At 40.5% G+C, this 21,947-nt stretch overlaps 1 long non-coding RNA gene across 1 annotated transcript; it reads left to right on the top strand.

The window, feature by feature from the left end:
* Positions 1–1,971: 1,971 nt before the first annotated feature.
* LOC309821355 lies at positions 1,972–21,723 on the top strand. The gene is made up of 4 exons (XR_014296600.1): positions 1,972–1,994; positions 3,140–3,226; positions 3,558–3,698; positions 21,509–21,723. It is a non-coding gene; the product is annotated as an uncharacterized lncRNA (long non-coding RNA).
* The last annotated feature ends 224 nt before the right edge of the window (positions 21,724–21,947 follow it).

Here is a 21,947-nt window from a genome sequence, read left to right as displayed (position 1 = left end):
TGGGTCCATGTCTTATCTTCCCAGCCCCATTGCAAGTTTGATGAGTAGAGGAAGTATGTATCATATAGTATTGTAATATCCAAAGTGTTTTGTGTACGGGAGCTGCTCTCTGAAAAAATTTGTGAGCAGACTAGAAACTGAAAGTTGATCTTCTGTAAAAATCTCTCATTTTGTCACCTATTCAAGTACCTATTAAAGTGCAGAGTACATTATAATGAGAACTAAAAATAGAATTGAAAAGATAAGGCTTGGTGTATATGCCCTGGTTTATTGCATGGAATAACAGAGGAACGGAGCCCCTTATGTAAGCCTTTCAATAAGCCACTGGAGAATAATGTGGAATAGGAAATCTGGATTCAAGTCCTGGTTCTGCTATGTGCCTGCTGTATGAGCTCAGACAAGTCACTTGACCTCTCTGAATTTGGATTTTCTTATTTGTAATGTGTGGCAAGTGCTCTGTCTAACTTGCAGGACTTCAGAGAGAACTAAAGAAATAGCACAGCGGTGCTTATCCCCCTCCCTGTCCAGGGTATTTCTTGTGGTGGATGCTAACAGAACAGGGGGGAAGGACCCTGGCATCCTGTCTCCATCCTCTTGGTGCAGGCTGAGAGAGGACACATGAGCCCGTCACGCCCCTTACACACAGGTTTCAAGGCTGGGGCCGTACATTCTGCTTCAGTGCAAGTGTGTCTTGGGCTCGTCATGTCCATTTGTGAATTAACAGGCAGGACAAGTTGTCCATTTCCCAGTCACCTTCACAGAAGTCAGTTGGTGTCATAAATTATTAGGTATCATTTGTCCTCTCAAAGTGGGTCCTTTCTTATGTGGAATGAGGACACTAATGCTCTCAAGAAGGGCTGGACTTACTTCTGAGGAGGCATTTTCTGTGAAAGTGCCCTCTCATGGGATGGGATTTGTTAGTCAGGGCAGTAGTCAGACCTACATGTGTTGGGGTACAAACTCGGGTCAGTTGCTGTGGCCACACCTTGGGAAGCTGCACACTTCACTTGGGTTTGGAGTAAAGCAGCTTGCACAGCGGTTCCGAAGAGGAGCCTCCAGGGCACGCTCCCCCAGATGGATATTCTGCTGCAAGCCTGAAAGCAGGCTTCCCACCCTCTCCCTGGAGTCTGGGAATCAGTGAAACCCAGGCATGCCAGGAAGAGCTCAGCGGATCAGGCTTTGAGAACAGTTTCGGCTCAGTATGAGGACTGGGTAAGTTCTTGGTTTCAGAGAAGATACTTTTAGGTATGTGGGAAAAAAAGGGGAGAAACCAAGATGCAAAGTCTGGCTTCCATTGGTCAGGGTCAGCCTGGGCTGTGGTGTTAAGGGGGTTTCGGCGGTCACTGTTGTTTCCGTTGCTCTGGCAGCCAGAGGAGAAATAGACTACGCCCAGTGCAGGTGCACTGGGGTTGAAGGGGCCCATTTCCTCCAGCAGTCCTGGCCAGCCTGGAGACAGAGACCTCGGAACTCCTCCAGGATGGCTAGCTGAAGGTTTCCGGCTGTGGAGACCAAAACGTGAATTCAGGGGCTTTGCCTACGGGGGTTGCCGGCAGTGCCTGGGTGGTGCCCTCCCTGTCAGCACCGGAAAGCTGGGTCCGGGGTTTGGAAGGGTCAGCGGGATCTCCTGCCTTTCCCTGCTTGGCTTTCCTGCCTCTGGCAGCTGCAGCTGCAGCAGTTGCATCCTGCATCCCGTTGAGGAAGCTTAGTGCGGGGTCAGACCCAGGTCTTGCAGCTCCACCCTGGAGCTCTGCTGAGAAGCTGCGGCAGAAGGGAGGGTGTCGGGGGCCCCCTCACTCTGGTGCCTGCCCTCCTGTGCTCATGGATCCTCCCCGAGCCACTCTGCTGTGCATACCATACCCCCAGGGGCTGTCCCTCGTAAGGGGCTCAGGGTGACAGCCTCTATGGTCTGACAGACGCAGGTTCTGTGAGGTGGAAATAGTCAAACCTACTACAAAGACTTGTGAGGAGGAAGTTTCGCACCTGGCACACAGCAGGTACTCAATAAATGGGACCTTTACTCCTTGCCTAAGGGCCAGAATTTAAGATGCATTTCTGCCTCTCTGAGCTTACTGCTGCGACCACTCCCTTACCAGAAGTTTCAAGACCGAGAGCATTCAGCCAACCCCATCCTGCAACTCTCTCTACTCATATCCAGAAACTCTCCTCCTGCCACCTCCACTGTTACCACCTTGGCCCAGCACCATTATCTCTTGCCTGGATTATTGCAGTTGCAATAATGAGACGTAGAGGTTATTGGAACAGGCAGGAAGATGGAAGGGAAGTAATTGAAATAATTTCCTCCCACAAGCCTCACATAGGAATGAAAATTAATCTCTGCCCGTAAAGAGGTAAATTGGAGGCACCTACTGGGAGAAGAGAAATGTCTCCAATTAGGACTCACATGGTTTGGCAGCCTCCAGTGAGATGCCAGTTGCCCCAGTGACTCTCTGGGTCCTTTCCTCTCCCTCATATTTTTCATTAAGACTTGATGTAGAGATAAGAGTAAGATTCACTTAAAGTAATGTGAGGAACTATGAGGCCAGCAGGAAAGTAAAAATCCTGCCAATGGCTGCGAACTCTAATCTTCTCAAACTGAATAGACTCAGAGTTGCATCTGGAATTGTGTGTGCTTGGCAAACGTGAGGTGAAACCCCTCTGAAAAACATCTGACAGGAATTGCCTCTTCACGAAATGTGAAAAGAAGCTCCCACCCAATTATTAAGAGGCTGCCTAAGAGGAAAGAAAAAGTTTGTGCAGCTAACACAACACGCGGCTTGCCAAAATCATCCTGCCCTAATTCTCTTGTCAGCAGAGCTGCTTTTCCCAAGAGCAAGTAACTCGTGATTTGGTTGCTTGATTCTGCTGGCCACTCCTGCTGCGAGCCCCTCACCCCACCCAGGACCCCCTGCCCAGACCTCACCCCCTCTGCGCATTTTCACTGGTGGGGTATTCTTCAGGGCTTGAAACCTCAGAAATTCTGCTGAGATCACAATGATCTACACTCAGGATGTAAATGGCCGCGAATGTCATGTTGCTTATCTTGCTCTGTGCAACACCCAGCAGCTGCTGGCGTTTAACGAGGAGGCGGCACAGGGCTCTGAGAATAGTCCTGTGTGTGCTTTGTTCATGCATTTTGCAGCTGATTTAAGAGCAAGAAAGGAACAAAACCGATCTGATGTCTTTACTCCAGAGATCGTCCACATCCTTCCTAGGGCAGGAAGAGCAGGTGACTGGGACACCGGACGTTTGGCAAGCTGGTGGCTTTCCTCCATTGGCATGCTTTGCCGGGGTTTTCATGAAAAGACAATGACCTTTACAGAAAACAATGACCTTTGCAGAGATCTCTAAACCCTGGCAACTCAGCAGCAAGTTCAGTTCCAAAATCGTTCCTCTTGCCTTTCCCAACAGACTTGAACAACTAGAAAGAAAGGAAGGAACTTAAAAAAAAAAAAAATCACCCAGTTTTTGGCAAACCTTAGGCACTCTTTCCCCCACCTTGTAATTAAGGCAGAAGTAAACAGTAACAGAATACCAAATTGCTGCTTGCTTTGGTATAGGTGCCCAGGTGGAGCTGCTGGTGGTACAGCCCTGTGCCTTGAGACAGAAGGGCAGCCTCCCTGGAGAGCATTCCAGTGGGTCCCCAAATCTGACATAACAAGATTAAGACCTGAGGATTTGGAGCAGAGTGACAAGAAAGGGTGAGTCATCTGGGCATCATCTGAAAAAGGAAAAAGTTTCCTCCTCCTTTAAGTTTACCGTCTCCCCACCAACTCGGAACCCCTTCTTGTTTTTGGAGGTCATCTCCTGGATGGTACTGCCTCACCTTGAAGAGGCTGGTGGGTCTAAGGAACCCAGAGCATTCCCTGTTGAGCAAAGTGGGTGTGAGGACTCTTCATCAGACTGGCTTGGTCTGTGTCCTGCCTCTGCCACTCACCAGCTGAGTGAACCCAGATGAGTTGCTCACCTCTAAGCTTCGGTTTTCTCAACTCTAAAAGCAGAATAGTATTTACCTTATAGGGTGCCTGTGAGGCTAAAATGAAACAGTGTAAAGTGCCTTCCACATAAGAACCACTTAACCACCGATGTTGCGCGTATCAAGAGTTCATTTCTTCTTACTGTTAAGTAGGACTCTATTGTGGCTCTACCGGAATTCGTTTATCCATTCAGCTGTTGATTTGACATTTGCGTTGCTCCCAGTTTTTGGCTATTACAGATAAAGCTGCTACTATTTGTGTACGAGTCTTGTATGGACATAGTTTCCCTTTTCTCTTGGGTAAAATACTTAGGAGTAGAATGGCTAGATCATACAGTAGGTGTATGTGTTGATATAACTTTTTAAGAAAATGTCAAACTACTTTCCGAAGTGGTTGCACCATTTTACATTCTCACCCGCAGTGTATGAGAGTTTTAGTTGCTCCACAGTCTTGCTAACACTTGGTATGGTCGGTCTTTCTAATTTTATCCACTCTAGTCAGTGTGTAGTGGTAAGTGATTCACATTTACTTTGAGTTGCAGTGAAAATATTTAGGTGAACATTCTGTGCCATTCATTCATTGAATTCATACCGTTCATTCATTGCATACTGAATAGGCCATAAAGCTCAGATATTATCTGAAGACAAACACTGGTGACATTTAATCCCTGGCGCACAGTTGGTTGCATCTGACTCAGAAGATTAAGTGAATTTCAAGCAGCAGCAGCCTAATGATTCAGTGCTGTAGACCCCTTAATTTTCTTCCCATCTCTCCTACTAAAGCCAAATAATTGCTGTGATTTCATTACTTCCCCTATGAAACCAATAATAATCCTGGTCAGTATCACCTTTAGCACTTATTGCTGATAATAACAAACATCATAAGATTGGCAACTCTATTAAGTTTGCCCCTGTGTTTATAATAGTGAGGTTGGTGAAAATGTTCACTCCTTTATAGGATCCAAAAGAGAGGACCCACAGGAGAAATTTAATTCTAATCTTAGTTCTAGGAATAGCTTTGTTTTTCCTGAACAAATGGTTTGTTTTCATCTGATGGATGCTGGGAATAGTGGTGTTACTTTCTTCATACTGGTAGCCAAGAACTCAGAGCCTGATTTGTTTTCTCTTCCATAGCAAGTAGATAAGATTTATATTATATGTTTTCCAAACTAACTCTTGCCTGGCTCCAGCTTACCTTCCTATTTGATTTTCTATTCGCTTTATTTTCCTTACGAGTTAAAAGACTTTAAATGATTTTATTTCTTAAAGATACATGTTTATAGTCAGAATTTAAAGGCGTAAATTAGGTCTTCTCTCACTCCTGCCTCAAAGCCACCTGGTTCCCTTCCCCAGGGGCAACTGCTCTTACTGTTTTGTTGCATGTCTTTCCTGAGATAATCTGTGTGAATGTAAGTGTATCTATGGGGTGGGTAGCACATATTTGTAAGCAGTTTGTTGAATGAGTCGGAGTTTATAGGGTATAAACAGAAAGTAACTTTATTTCTGCTCATTCCAGGACTCTTGAAATTTACTCTGTTGTTTTCTTGCCTGCCCATGGATGAATTCTCTGGTAAATCCCTTAGTTTTTCTAGTCACTTTCTGGTATTAACAGATGCCTCACTTTCATTAAAAAGTCTGGACTTACATAGAATCAAAACATCAGTCTCTCTTGGCAATAAAAACATCTCCCCTTCTCTGGCTGGGGCCTGGCTGTGGCTCGCATGTGCCCAGAGGCTCAGCCTGCCTCCCCACCAGCTCCCAGCCCTGCTCTTCTGCTGCTTTTCTGTACTCACCCTGCTATCTCTGACTCTTCCAGGGTTGGTGGGCTGGGTGGATTGCACCTGCAGCTTTCCTTTGAGAAACACCCTTGGGCTGCTGAAGCCTCTTCACCCATGGGTGTAGAGATCTGGGTGTGCCTGGAAATCTGGGGGTTTATATCATTCCCCTTTGCCAGAGAGCCAACGCCTGAATGGAATGGGATAATGAAAGTCTAGCCCCCTTGCTGCAAAATAGACAAACTCCGAGATATAATTTATATTCTAGAGCTCCCTGTGGGGTCAGCCTGAGGCTAGGACTGTGCTGGAAATCTCATCCTCCCTTGGCTTCTCCCTCCCTGTTATGTTTCCCCTAACCTCTTACCAGATTTTCTGAGTACACTTCCTTAAGAAATCACTAACTTGCACAGGAACCCTCATTTCAGGGTCTGCTTCTCAGGAACTAACCTAAGACAGCAATTATCCAAATACTGATAAGGCCCCTCCAACCACAGTTCTCTTGTCTTGGCCAAAGCCTGCTGGGAAAGGGCTACCTACAACTCTCCCCTCAGGTCCTGGCTTCCAGGGTCCATCCCTTGGACTCTTGGTTGGGGTCTTTAACTCTGGATAAAAAGAGCAAAACTCAGTGTTAGGTCATCACACATATTTTCTTCTTTGCCTTAAAAATGTTATTAATTATATATACTTCTATTGTGTAAATAAGTACCCACATTTTTTCTAGTTGTTCTCCTTCAGTTAATTGGATCAAATACACAAATAACCAGCCATTCTTTAATGAGGACTTTCTGTTCTTTTGGTTGGGTAATATTTGTTTCTTGTAGCTTCCACAAATGAAAAGCTGTAGCTCCTGACCTCTTACATTTTCAGAAAGTTTACCCATTGTTTTTACATTTCTATTGGTGGATAATAAAATTCTTAGGTCACACCTTGTTCTTGAGGACTTTGTTGGCCTTGCTTTACTGTTTTCTAGCACTGATTTTTTGTTTTCACCTTCTGTAAGTGACTTGATAGTTTTTTTTCATAATAATAAAATGATTCTTTTTTTTTTCTTATCTTTGTAGTCGAATAATTGTGCTGTGATATTCTTTTCCTAGGGACAAGATGTACCTTTCAATTTGTAAATTTAAATATTTCCTTTCTTTGGGGAAAATATATAGCTTTTATATCCAAAGAATCAATTTTATTATTCAAAACGTTGCACTCCTAGGATTGGCTGATGGGACTGGATTTGAAGAGTTGTGTTTGATATAACTCTCTAGAGAATGGCAGACCTCCTTGCAAGGACTGCCTTGTCTTGGGGGGCTGCCACCTGAGCAGAAGTCACTTTCAATTGTATCTTGAAATATTTTACTGTTCCATTATTTGGGTTCTCTTCTTCAGGTTCTCTTCAGGTTCTCTTCTTCTCCCTTAATCTCTTCCATATTCATCATCTTTCTTTTCTAAACTTTTTTTTTTTAACCATCTGCTTACTTCCATTTTGTTTTACTCACTTTTCTTACCACATCCTCCATTTATTTTACTGTATTTGCATCAGGGACTCATCTCCTTAACGTACATTCAATGTGAACTTCATTCTTGTGATGCTATAATTTTTTTCTTCCACTTCTTTTCTAAATTCTGTCAGTTCCTGTTTCATCTACTTCTGTCTTTTCATCCTTTCCCTCAGTGCTTGTGTCTCTGTTCTGTGTTCTTGGTTTGCAGTGGCAATCCTGGATATTTTCTCTTTGCTAAGGAGCACATCACTGTATCATCTCTGTTTTCTACCAGTTCCCAGGAATCCCTGTAATAGTTGAACTTCCCAAGGATGTTGGATTCAAGTTCTACTCAGGAAGCAACAAGGACCAGTAGGCTTGGGAGCTGGGCAGATTTTTGGCCAAATCCAGACTCTGCTACTTACAAGTTGGGTTATCTTGAGGGTATTGGTCTCTCTGAGCCTCAGTCACGTCATCTGTAAAACAGATATGGTATTACTTCACAGGGCTGTTGTGAGGATTAGATAAAATAAATAACGTAAAGGGTCTAGCTCAGAGTCTGGCTTACATAAGGTGCTTAATAAATGTTCTCTTTCTGTTTTGTTTTTTTCTAATTAAACTGATGGATAGGTACAAGCTATTTTACCATAACAAGAAGAGACTTTGGGGCTTCCCTGGTGGCGCAGTGGTTGAGAGTCCGCCTGCCGATGCAGGGGACGCGGGTTTGTGCCCCGGTCCGGGAGGATCCCACATGCCGAGGAGCGGCTGGGCCCATGAGCCATGGCCGCTGAGCCTGCGCATCCAGAGCCTGTGCTCCGCACAGCAGTGAGAGGCCCGCGTACCGCAAAAAAAAAAAAAAAAAAAAAGAAGAGACTTTGTCTTAAATGCTATTTAACTATCACTCTAAAGCACCCATCACAATGATGATAGTAGAAAATATTTATTGAAGGCTTACTATTTTCTAGGAATTTTGCTAAATTTATTACGTATATTCTCATTTAATTGTTCAGCATCTCTATGAGGTATGTCATATCATTATGCTCGTTTTACAGTTGAGGAAATTGAGCCTTAAGTAATATGTTGCTCAAGGTAGTAAGTGACAGATCCACAGCTTGGTCCATGGCCAACGTCAGTGGCCATGTCTTAATCACTGTCACATATTGTTCATGCATTGTGATCTTCCCCTGTGCTTGGAGCAATAGCAGAAGCAAAAAAGTGTGAGTTATCATGCCTGGTTTGGGGAAGCTCGTAAACACAGGTAAACCCATTGCATAAATAGTTACATAAAAACACAATTGTGTTCACATGCGTCATACTCAAAGTAAGGACTCTTATTTTCAGATAGAATGAGATTTGAGACTTAGAGGATACCTTCTTCCCTAGGGATCAGAACCTTCAGCTAGAATTCTTCATCATTGTCCCTCTATTTTTAGGTGGCCTAGTAAAAGTGAGTGAATTCTAAAGCACCTAGATTATTGGATTTTCTCAGAATGTGGGTGTGTTAAAAATGTACCTGGGTTTTTTTCTAATCAGGTATGGTAAGACAGACAGACACAAATGATTGTCACAAAGAAAGAATTTTGTACTTGCAGATCTGTAGAAACATGAGGTACAGCACACCAGGCCATGCAGGGCCACAGAGAGGGAAGCAACAGGGTTGATCAGGAGGAAGAGAGGGGAGGGCAGAGCATGGCCCAAAGTTTTTTTCGGGGAAGGAATGGATGAGGCAGGGAAGGTACATTGAATAATTTGAACAACTTAGGTAGACTCTGGGCTGTAGGAGTGTCCCTGATTTTCTGGTACCTGGCCTTGGGGTGATTTTGGGCAGGGGGGATATTGGCTTGGTGTGTGAGAATTTGATAAAGGAGATGGTTAGGGGTGTAGGCTCTGAATTGGTTGGTTTGTTTTTTAAAGGCTTGCTTCCAGGGAAGTCATTTGCTGTCTTTGGGAATTAGCTAATGCTAGAAGGGGCAGTCTCTCCAGGATTAGTGTCCCAAATACCAGAGCATCAAGATTGTAGAAAATAAGAAAATGTAGTCAATACAGCGGGTATCCATGCTTGTGTGTGTATGTGTGTATGAATGCTGCAAAGAAATGAGTGGTGTTTAGGGCCCTTCTTGGGAGGGGGAGGAATGGAATGGAAATTGGAGGGGGAAATTGGACAGGTAGTGAGGACTCCCTCAAAAGGAATAGGCTTATTCTAGGCTGTTTATCAAATATTTTTTCATTTGGAAAATGGGGTAAGTATTATCTGACTGTGTTGTCAAGGAAATTCCTGTAAGTACCCAGAGACTTAATGTTGTACTCGAAAGGAACTGCAGAAAAGCAATACATTATTTTAATTCAGTGTTTAGCATGAGCCAACTTTAAATTGCTCTAGAAATGGGTTTTGCGCTTGGACATATTTTTTGGTGCATGTAGCATATACAAACAGCCAAAGTGAAAAAGTACAGAATCTTAAGAACTGTATCGTTTGGGTTTCTCCAGACTAAACAAAAAGTTCCAAGTATGGTCAGATAAAAAGATTTTTCTGACCCTCCCTGTCTCTCACCCCACCTTCCTATTAGAGGGCTGAATTTGCAATATAGTGCAGGCATGTTGGACTAAGGGCCTTGAACCGTTTCTATTCGTGGTATGTCTCTTGGCTTTGGGCAGAGTGCAAGAACTCAACCATATCATGGAACAGGTTTGTTGGAATTCAGACAGTGAGTGTTTCCTCTAGATTACAATTGATTCTTTCCATGAAAAATATTTTTCTAGGCAAGCAGTTCCATAATTTATTAGCTTCAAGGACCTACAAAGTCAAATGGAGATAAACTTGCATTGGGAGAAAATAAATAGGGGTTTCTTAAAGATGCAGACCACAGTCATTTGGGGAAGTGCCATTTGGCATCATTGCAGGGAACCAACCATCAGTGCAGTATGAATGCCATGTGAACCAGCGTCATTCTGCCGCCTCACGGTCATATCTCCTGGAAGCCAATGCAAGAGTGTGAACAGGTTATTATAAACACATATTATGTGGCTGCTACCAAGTCTTTTGTGCCTTGTATTGGGCCAACTGAGTTCCTGAGATCTGTTGTACTGCTTTCCTCTTTAAACAGCCGAAGGAACCCATGAAGAAGCCTTCAGCAACCTTGACTTGGCTGAAGTTACCACTGTTTTCTCTTGTAGATCTAGAAACACTGGGTACTTTCTGAGTGGGAGCAGGGCTCCTCATCTTTGCTCTGGGGGCTGATTGCCTGGAGCTGGCCTTGAGTTTCTCCAGCAGTATGTTCTGCAGGACATGCATTCAAATGTTCTATATCCAGGCTTTTTGCTATGTCTCTTCTGGTTCAGAGCTTGACTTGGTCACCAGTGTTCTAAGTTTATCACAAGCAGGGTGGACTTGGAACCTTTGTGGAAATATTGCCTCTTTGTCTGCTTTCCTCCTTCCTGTCTTCCTAGTTCCCACTCCATCTCTTCCATTTTCTCCTTCTTCTCTATTCTCTCTTCTGTAGATATCAATTAAGCACCTGCCGGGTACTAAGAAAGACCCAAAGATACGACAAAATTCCTGCCATTGAGATACTCAATATAAAATAGAACTTTATATCAAATAATGATAATATAGTATGCATTCAAAATATGGGTACCATCGTGCATGTCCCAGTTCCTTGTCCCCTACATTCTGTCGGTCACCGTGTCCTGCCAGACTTTAAGGCTTCCTCAGATCTCTGTCTTTTCCTCTTTTTACTCTACGTGCTGTTCCTTGAGGACATGATCCAGTCTATTACTTCAGCCTGCTTTATACGCTAATATCTCCCGAGCCTGCTTCTCCAACCCAGACGGGTTCTATTCTGCTCCAGGTCCATAGAGTCAGCGCCCAGCTCAGTGACTGAGACACCGGGGAGAGGCATCAGCCTGGCCAAAGGGACGCAGGAAGGTGGTAGAGAGGAAATGCCCATTCAGTTGATATTATAGAGATTTCTGGTAATATAGATGGAGGAATTCAGACACCACATACCTTTGTTGGCTCACAAGTACAATCATTAGTGAGTACACTTAAGTTTAGACTCCAGGAGTCTCTAAGGTATTTGTCAAGAATGCTTTTTTCCTTACCTCAGCCTTCACAGGTAAACGTTGGTGCCCTTAAGAAGAGTAGAGTTCTTTTTTTCTGGAGTGTTGGCAGGATTGGTTGGATTTGGCCATGGCTAGCGGATGAAAGTTTTCAGTGGCTCCCATTCTATAGTCCAGAGGGGAAAGCTGATAGCACCTTCTGTTCTGTTTTACTCAGGTTAACTTGCCTGGAAAGACAAACAGCCCTTGGCTTGCTCTGTTCTGTGGGACACAGCTTTCTGAGCTGGGAAAGGCACTACTTCTCAGATGATATGCTAAGAATCCCTAATGCCAAAGGCACTTACATGTTTGGCGTTGGTAACTTGAGATCTGACTTGTAGACAAAATGCTGTAACTTGATTTTCTCTCCAAGTATTCAGTTTCTACAAGGTAAATACAGATTTTCTTGGATGTTATTTCTCAACCGTCTGGGCCATCTCAGCTTCATTCTAATCCTTTTTAAGGTAATATACAAAACTTGTTTTTAAAATAATCTCATTGGTGGGACAATAAGTGGTTATAATTTATTCTTTATACTCTGAGTTTTCTGACCTCTTCAATTAATTTGTATTAGTTTATTAATAAGAAAAATTTACAAATTATCTTTTAAAAAATAAAAACGACTTATTCAAAGAGTGATGATATAGGGTATAAATGTGTGTGTGTACTCAACTGAAAGAAGAATGATAACATTATAATGAGATTGGAGATTAGGTTGTTTTCTCTCTCTTGCTCTCTCCTTTTTTTTTTTTTGGCTATGCCACGTAGCTTTTGGGATCTTACTTCCCCGACCAGGGATTGAACCTGGGCCATAGCAGTGAAAGCGCTGAGTCCCAACCACTGGACCGCCAGGGAATTCCCTCTTTTTAAAAAAAATTTCACAGAAAAGGTCTTATTATAAAAAAAAAAAAGTGACTTTTGTCTCCTTTAAAGCATTGCTTGGGAGGCTTGTCATGTATTTCTGTAATGCTGCCATTGCTTACCATGCTTTTTAGAAAAAACACTTTTGAATTGCAGATATTTTTTAATCATTCTTTTTAAGGGTGGCTTTGATTTTGTAAGCTTGCCAACATCTTAATTAAAGAGAGTTGTAATTATAAAATAATGAGTTTCATTTTATCTGTCACTGCGTTATGTGCCGCTGATGAAGTAGCTCTAGGGATAATTTCAAAGAGGAGTTTTTGTTGGAAAAAGTATCTTCCTAGTTACTGTTTTAAAGGAATCAGTATTCATTTAAAATTGATATGTATTTAATTTAATCTCTTTTTCTCTCTTTTTTTTTTAAACAAACTCTAGGGTATTCTATGTACATTCTTTTAAAGGTTTGTACCACAAGCTGATGAAAACGTGTGTGTGTGTGTGTGCGCGCGTGTGCATCTGTGTGTTTTCTCATAAGTCTTAAATAGCAAAATGTATAGTTATAATAATGACATAAGTACATATTTTTAAAGTTTGGTATTTCTTGGTGAAAGGTTATAAATGTTTGAAGTAAGAGAAGATATCATCATCTTTAGAAGCTGTGAGACGGTGAACAAAGAACATTAGAGTGGGATTCACCCAAGTTTTACACATAACACTGCTTCTCTGCATTGAAGCCTGAAATTCCTGAAAAAGGAAGCTTGGTTGTTGGCTTATTTAGAGCCCATAAGTTCAATCCTTGGTAAACACCAGTGATAGGCTGATTGTGCCTTTAGCAACAGAGCCTGGATATAATTGTTTTTCATAGAATAGAAAACTTAGAAGGTATTTAGAATTTTCCTGAAGACTGTGGTACCAGGTACCCTCAGCTGACACAGACTCTGGGAACACACCAAGCCCCCTCCCCACCCCATGTTCCCATGTGCTTGGAAAACCTGTCGTACTAACCTTCCTCCCTTTATCCACCACACTGGCTCTGATCCCACTCTCAACTAGACAACCACCCTAGATGCCATCAGTTCTTTGGTACTCTGCAGGGAAGAAATGATTCCTGTCTCAACACCTTTGAAGGTGGTTTGGCAACCTTTTGTTTGTCAAGATGAACCCCCCTCCCAATCCTCCACCACATGTTCTGTCAAGCTCATTAGAAAAAGGACAGGGGATTAAATGGAGGCAAGGAGCTCCCATCTCCACACTCACCTGTCTGTAGGTGAGGTGCATACCCCTGAATTTCTAGTTAAACCAGAAGTTTGCATGTATGACTGAGAGTTGGTTCTCCTCCTATTTCACTCAGGAGTCCAGGCTGCTACCCAATCATGGAGCAAGTGTACTCTAGGGATAAATTGTTTGTTTTCCCATCTGTGGCTCCACTAATACAGTTTTGCTCTTTGGAGGATATAATAAATGCTCCACAAATAACAGTTGAATAAATGAATTTTGAGGGAAAGGTGGGAAGATATACTTATACAAACAGCACATGGTACAATGTTGAAGTTTTTCTGGGGGTCCTGTGGAAGTAGAGTCAGAGATTCTGACTAATTAGAAAAATTATTTTCAATATTGAAAAACATTTTCAGTATTATTTTGATTTTTTCAGCACGTATTGAGATATAATTTCTATATTATAAATTGCAGGCATTTTAAATGTACATCTCAAAGACTTTTTACATATTTATATACCCATGTGACCATCATTAAATCAAGATCTAAAATATTTTTAGCACCCTAGAAGGTTCCCACCCAACCTTCCCAGCCCAGGGTAACATTTATTCTTATTTTCATCTCCATGGACTAGTTTTGCGTACTCTTTTTTTCTTTGCTTTGCTGCTCTGCGAGGCACATGGGATCTTAGTTCTCTGACCAGGGATCAAACCTGCGTCCCCTGCATTGGAAGTGTGAGTCTTAACTGCTGGACCACCAGGGAAGTTCCCTTAGTTTGGCCTATTCTTGAAAGTCATAGAATTCTAAAGTTGTACTAATTCTAAAATTTTGGCTATATTCCCTGCACTGTATAATATATCCTTGTAGCTTATTTATTTTACAAAGAGTAGTTTGTACCTATTAAATTTCTACCCCTATCTTGCTTCTTCTGCCTTCCCTCTCCCCGTTGGTAACCACTAATTTGTCCTCTATATCTGTGAATTTGTTTCTATTTTGTTATATTAATTTGTTTGTTTCAGTTTTTAGGTTCCACATATAAGTGATACAATATTTGTCTTTTTCTGTCTGACTTATTTCACTAAGCATAGTACCCTCCAGGTCCACCCATGTTGTTGCAAATGGCAAAATTCCATTCTATTTTATGGTCAAGTAGTATTCCAGTGTGTGTGTGCGTGTGTGTGTGTGTGTGTGTATGTGTGTGTGTGTGTGTGTCACATCCTTATCCATTCACCTGTTGATGGGCACTTAGGTTGCTTCCAGATCTTGGCTATTGTAAATAATACTGCTATGAACATTGGGGTGTATGTATCTTTTCAAATTAGTGTTTTTGTTTTATTCAAATATATACCTAGGAGTGGAATTGCTGGATCATATGGTAGTTCTAGTTTTAGTTTTTATGAGGAAGCTCCATACTGTTTTTCATAGTGGCTGCACCAATTTACATTCCTACCAACACTGCACAAGAATTCCCTTTTCTCCACATTCTTGCCAACATTTGTTATTTGTGATCTTTTTTGATTATGGTCATTCTGACAGTTGTGCGGTGATATCTCATTGTAGTTTTGATTTGTATTTCTCTGATGCTCAACATCACTAATCATCTTTTCATGTGACTGTTGGCCATCTGTATGTCTTTGGAAAAGTTTCTATTCAGGTCTTCTGCCCATTTTTTAATTTGTTTGTTTGTTTTTTTGATATGGAGTTGTATGAGCTGTTAATATATTTTGGACATTAACCTCTTATCAGTCACATCATTCACAAATATTTTCTTCAATTCAGTAGGATGTCCTTTTGTTTTGTCGATGGTTCCCTTTGCTGTGCAAAACTTTTAAGTTTAATTAGATCCTATTTGTTTATTTTCGTTTTTGTTTCCTTTGCTTTAGGAGAGGGATCCAAAAAAATATTATTACAATATATGCCAAAGAGTGTTCCACTTATGTTTTCCTCTAGTTTTATGGTTTCAGTTCCTACATTTAGGTCTTTGATCCATTTTGAATTTATTTTTGTACATGGTGTTAGAATACATTCTAATTTTATTCTTTTACACATAGCTGTCCAGTTTTCCTAGCACCACTTACTGAAGAGGCTATCTTTTCCTGATTATATATTCTTGCCTCCTTTGCCATAAATTAATTGACCATAAGTGCATGGGTTTATTTCTGGGTTCTCTATTCTGTTCCATTGATCTATATGTCTGTTTTGTGCCAGTAACCATACCTGTTTTGGTTACCATAGCTTAGTAGTATAGTCTGAAGTCATGGAGCATGATCCCTCCAACTCTATTCTTCTTTCTCAAGATTACTTTGACTATTCAAGGTCTTTTATGTTTCCATAAAATGTTTCCATAAAATGTTATGTTTCCATAAAATGTTTCCATACAAATCTTGTTCTGTGAAAAATGTCATTTGTATTTTGATAGGAATTGCACTGAATCTGTAGATTTCCTTGGGTAGTATGGTTATTTTAACAATATTAATTCTTCCAATCCATGAACATAGTATATATTTCCAACTGTTTGTGTCATCTTCAGTTTCTTTCATCAGTGTCTTACAGTTTTCTGAGTACAAGTTTTTTTTCCTTTCCTCCTTAGATTTATTTCTGGGTATTTTATTCTTTTTCATGCCATGGTAAATGGCATTATTTTCTTAATTTCTCTTTCTGATCGTTCATTGTTAGTGTATAAAAATGCAACATATTTCTGTATATTAATTTTGTATTCTGCAACTTTACCTAATTCATTGATGAATTCTAGTAGTTCTTTGGTGATGTCTTGAGGATGTTATGTATAGTATCATGTCATATGCAAACAGTGATAGTTTTACTTTTTCCTTTTTAATTTGGATTCCTTTTATTTCTTTTTCTTGTCTGATTGTTGTGACTAGGACTTCCAATACTGTGTTGAATAAAAGTGGTGAGAGTGGGCAACCTTGTCTTGCTTCTGACGTTAGAGGAAATGTTTTCAGCTTTTCACCATTGAGTGTAATGTTAGCTGTGGGCTTATCATATATTTATTTATTATGTTGGGGTATGTTCCCTCTGTACCCACTTTCTGGAGAGTTTTTATTGTAAATGGTTGTTGAATTTTGTCAAAAGCTTTTTTTACATCTATTGGGATAATCATAAGATTTTTATTCCTCAATTTGTTAATGTGACGTATGACATTGATTGATTTGCGAATATTGAACCATCCTTACATCACTGGAATAAATCCCACTTGATCATGGTGTATGATCCTGTTAACATATTGTTGAATTTGGTTTGCTGATATTTTGTTGAGAATTTTTGTATCTATGTTCATCAGTGTTATTGGCCTGTAATTTCCTTTTTCCTGATATCTTTGTCTGGTTTTAATATCAAGGTGATGCTGGTCTTGTAGAATGAGTTTGGAAGCATTCTTCCCTCTGCAGTTTTTTGAAATAGTTTGAGAAAGATAGGTGTTAACTCTTCTCTAAATGTTTGGTAGAATTCACCTGTGAAACCTTCTGGTCCTGGACTTTTGTTTGTTGAGAGTTTTTAAATTACTGATGAAACTTCATTACTGGTAATTGGTCTGTTCATATTTTCTACTTCTTTCTGGTTCAGTCTTGGGAGATTGTACATTTCTAAGAATTTGTCCATTTCTTCTAAGTTGTCCATTTTATTGGCATATAGTTGTTCATAGTAATCTCTTATGATCCTTTGTATTTCTATGGTGTTGGCTGTAATTTCTCCTTTTTCTTTTCTGATTTTTTTTTTGATTTGGGCCCTCTCTTTTTCTTGATGAGTCTGGCTAGAGGTTTATCAAATTTTTAAAAATCTTTTTACAGAACCAGCTTTTAGTTTCATTGATCCTTTCTATAGTTTTTTTAGTCTCTATTTCATTTATTTCTGCTCTAATCTTTAGGATTTCTTTTCTTATACTAACTTTGGGATTTTTTCATTCTTCCTTTTCTAGTTCCTTTAGGTATAAGGTTAAGTTGTTTGTTTGAGATTTTCCTTGTTTCATGAGGTAAGCTTAAACTGCTATGAACGTCCCTCTTAGAACTGCTTTTGCTGCATCCTATAGATTCTGGATCATTGTGTTTTCATTTTCATGTCTCCAAATTAAAAAAAAATTTCTTCAGTGACCCATTGGATTTTAGTAGAAAATTTGTGTTTGTGTTTTTTTGCAGTTTTTTTTCCTTTTTATTTCTAGTCTTATAGAGTTGTGGTCAGAAAAAATGCTTGATTTTATTTCAGTTTTCTTAAATTTACTGAGACTTGTTTTCTGGCCTAGCATATGATCTATCCTGGAGAATATTCCATGTGCACTTCAAAAGAATGTGTATTCTGCTGCCATTGGATGGAATGTTCTATAAATATGTATTAAGTCTACTTGGTCTTATGTGTCATTTTAGGCCAGCGTTTCCTAATTTATTTTCTGTCTGGATGATCTGTCTGTTCATGTAAGTGGGGTGTTAATGTCCCCTACTATTATTGTATTAATTTCAATTTCTCCCTTTATGTCTGTTAATATTTGCTTTATGTATTTAGGTGCTCCTAAGTTGGTGCATATATATTTACAAGTGCTACATCTTCTTCTTGGATTGATCCCTTTATCATGATGTAATGTTCTTTGTCTCTTGTTACAGTCTTTGTCTTAAAGTCTATTTGGTCTGATATAAGTATTGCTACCCTGCCTTTCTTTCGAGTTCCATTTTCATGGAATAGCTTTTTCCATCCCCTCACTTTCTGTCTGTGTGTGTCTTTAGATCTGAAGTGAGTCTCTTATAGCAAGCTCTATATGGGTCTTGTTTTTGTATCCATTCAGTCACTCTATTTCTTTTGATAGGAGAATTTAGTTTATTTACATTTAAAGAAATTATTAGTAGGTATATACTTATTGACATTTTGCTAATTGTTCTTTGGGTTTATTTGTAATTCTCTTTTGTTCCTTTCTTCCTCTTTTGTTCTCTTCCATTGTGATTTAATGACTGTCTTTAGTGTTCTGTTTGGATTCCTTTCTTATTTTTGTGTGTGTATCTCTTAAAGATTTTTGGTTTGTGGTTACCATGACATTTATAAATAGCAATCCCTATATATATGTGACTATTTTAAGTTGCTGCTCTCTTAATTTTAGACACATTTTAACAACCCTGCATTTTTAACCCCCCTCCTCCCGTTTTTTACATCATATTTTACATCTTTTTGTTTTGTGTATCTCTTAACTCCTTATTGAAGATATAGGTGATTTTACTACTTTTGTCTTTTAATCTTCCTACTAGCTTTGTATGTGGTTAATTTATTACCTTTCCTGTATATTTGCCTTTACCGATGAGCTATTTCCTTTTGTAATTTTCATGTTTCTAGTTGTGGCCTTTTCTTTTCCGCTTAGAGAAGTTTCTTTGACATTTCTTGTAAAGCTGGTTTGGTGGTGTGAACTTTTTTAGCTTTTGCTTGTCTGTAAAACTTTTGATCTCTCCATCTAATCTGAATGAAAGCCTTGCCAGGTAGAGTATTCTTGTTTGTAAGTTTTTTTACTTTTTATCACTTTAAGTATATCATGTGACTCCCTTCTGGCCTGCAGCGTTTCTGTGGAAAAGTCAGATGATATCCTTTAAATATTAATTTAAGGGCTTCCCTGGTGGTGCAGTAGTTAAGAACCTGCCTGCCAATGCAGGGGACACAGGTTCAAGCCCTGGTCCAGGAAGATCCCACATGTGTGGAGCAACTAAGCCCATGCGCCACAACTACTGAGCCTGCACTCTAGGGCCCATGAGCCACAACTACTGAGCCCACATGCCACAACTACTGAAGCCTGCAGCCTAGAACCTGTGCTCTGTAACAAGAGAAGGCACTGCAATGAGAAGTCCATGCACCACAACGAAGAGTAGCCCCCTCTCTCTGCAACTAGAGAAAGCCCACACGCAGCAAGGAAGACCAAACACAGCCAATAAATAAATGAATAAATTTATTTAAAAATATTAATTTAATATTTAAATATAATTTGTGTAATGAGAAAGAACATCACACAGTTTTAAAAACTGGCTGCCTTACTCAGAGGCTGGAACTCTTTTTAGGGAGAGGATTGCCTTCTTCTTTTTTTTTTTTTTAATAATATGGGACATGATCTGGAAAGAGAATCAAAAGACTCAAAAAGAACTAAATTGCTCTTCGAGTCAAGTAACAGAAAATCTCTCTGGTACTGTGAGGACTGAAGAGAATGGGGGTACTCCCAACCTGGGATAAACTATAGAAGTAAAACAAAAGCCCCAGAACTATTAGGAACCAGAAGACAGTAAGAGGCAGGCTGTGACTTAAATGGACTCTGAATGTGGGGCCACCATTTTTTGCACTAAGAGGAAAATCATCCCAAGTGCTGAGGTAGTGTCTAATATCTTTAAAAGTTGGTTAAAGAATAGCTTAGAGGGTAGAGAGTTGGGTTATTTGGAAAACAAACAAACAAACAAATGCCTATCATTTTTGTAACATAAATACCAAAGAGGACCTCTATTAGCACCCATCCTTCCTTTAAGGTGGGAACTCTCTGTGAACTACCTCATAATCATGTGAACATAGATAATAATTCAGATGCGGATGACCCATTTACTCAGATTGGACACTTTGCAATTTGTCTGGGTTTACAAAAGTTTACAAAAGCCACACAATATAGATCTCAAAAGTTAGTATTTTCTTGGAAAAACTTGCGCAATGGTGTGGTAGGCTTTTTCCAAAATGGCCCTCATTCATCCCTGCCTCCTTATACACTCCCCTGTATAATCACTTCCCCTTGAGCCCAGTGCCTTATTTCTAAAGAACAGAATGTGGCAAAAGTGAAGGGCAGTCACATCCAAGATTGGGTGATCAAAAACTGTGACTGTCCGTCATGCTGTCACTGTCTCTTCTCTCTGACCTGCTCACTGTGATGAAGCAAGCTGCCATGTTCTGACAAGGATGAAGAGCTGAAGACCACCTCACTGAGAAACTAAGGCCTTTAGCCCACTAGCCCATGAGGAACTGAATCCTGCTAATTCAATAACTTGATTGAACTTGGAAGTGGATCCTTCCCCCATTTACCTGTGAGATGACTGTAGTCCAGCTGACACCTTGATTGCAGTCTTGTGAGAGACCCAGAGCCAGAGGACTCAGCTAAGCCACCCCCAGATTCCTGACCTACAGCAACTGGAATGATTATATAACAACAGATATTTAAGACAAATGATAATATTAATGACTAGCATTCTTGAGTGTTAACTACATGTCACGCACTAAGTGTTTTGGTTCTGATTTCTCTTTTTATCTTCACAATAATCCTATGAAGAAGATATTCATATGCTCATTTTATAGATGGGGAAACTTTGCCAAAGTTACAGAGCTAGTAAATCAGAATTTAAATCTGTGTAGTCTTATTCTAGAACCTGAATGCTTAAACAGTATGCTCTGTTTGCTATATCAGCTTATCTTTTTCATCCTGAATACATTTTCCACAGACCTGACTGCTTTTATAAGTGGAATTACTTTGCTGTTTTTGAATAAAGTAGCTCCAAACCTGGGCCAGTGGTCACCTTGGAGATAGGCAGGCAAAAGCCAGAGAAGGGACCAGCAGCCTTGTGTGAAAAGCATGCTCCATATAGTTGGATTCTTTGATTTGGAGCTGTGATTTGTCTTAGTAGTAGGAAAGGAAGCAAACATTCCTAGAGAAGGGTTGGGGAAGGAAGACAATTCATTATTTTAGCTTTTTTCTTCGTGGTACGCGGGCCTGTCACTGCTGTGGCCTCTCCCGTTGCAGAGCACAGGCTCCGGATGCGCGGGCCCAGCAGCCATGGCTCACCGGCCCAGCCACTCCACGGAATGTGGGATCTTCCCGGACCAGGGCACGAACCCATGTCCCCTGCATCAGCAGGCGGACTCTCAACCACTGTGCCACCAGGGAAGTCCTTCTGGATTTTCTTTTTTTTTTTTTTTTTTAGCTTTTATGTTGGCATATCAGATAGTGAGGATGAAAACAAATTAAGTACTTCCAGAGAGAGTATTGTGTTGTCTCAAATACGTCTCAGTTGGGACCTACTAAGAAACAGAAAGTCACATTTAAAATGTTGTGATGTAGGGCTTCCCTGGTGGCGCAGTGGTTAAGAATCTATTTGCCAATGCAGGGGACATGGATTCGAGCCCTGGTCCGGGAAGATCCCACATGCCGTGGAGCAACTAAGCCTGTGCGCCACAACTACTGAGCCTGCGCTCTAGAGCCCGTGAGCCACAACTACTAAGCCTGTGCGCCATAACTACTGAAGCCCACATGCCTAGAGACCATGCTCTGCAACAATAGAAGCCACCGCAGTGAGAAGCCCACGCACCACAATGAAGACCCAACGCAGCCAAAAAAAAAAAAAAAAAAAAAAAAAAATGTGATGTAAAGCAATTATTGTGAGAATAGCTGTATTGCTTTAAAATAAAACTATTTTGGAAATAGATTTTATCTCTTTTAATATAAAAGTAGTTATTACATGCTTGATATAATAAAAACATGAGTAGAACAATTGAGAAAATTATAGAGTGAATATTACCCCTAATCCCACCCAGCAGCAGTAACCC

Source organism: Grampus griseus, assembly GCF_964374135.1.
Source record: "Grampus griseus genome assembly, chromosome: 3".
NCBI lineage: Eukaryota > Metazoa > Chordata > Mammalia > Artiodactyla > Delphinidae > Grampus > Grampus griseus.
The sequence above is the reverse complement of the archived record's forward strand: the minus strand, read 5'-3'. Positions and strand labels throughout refer to the sequence as shown.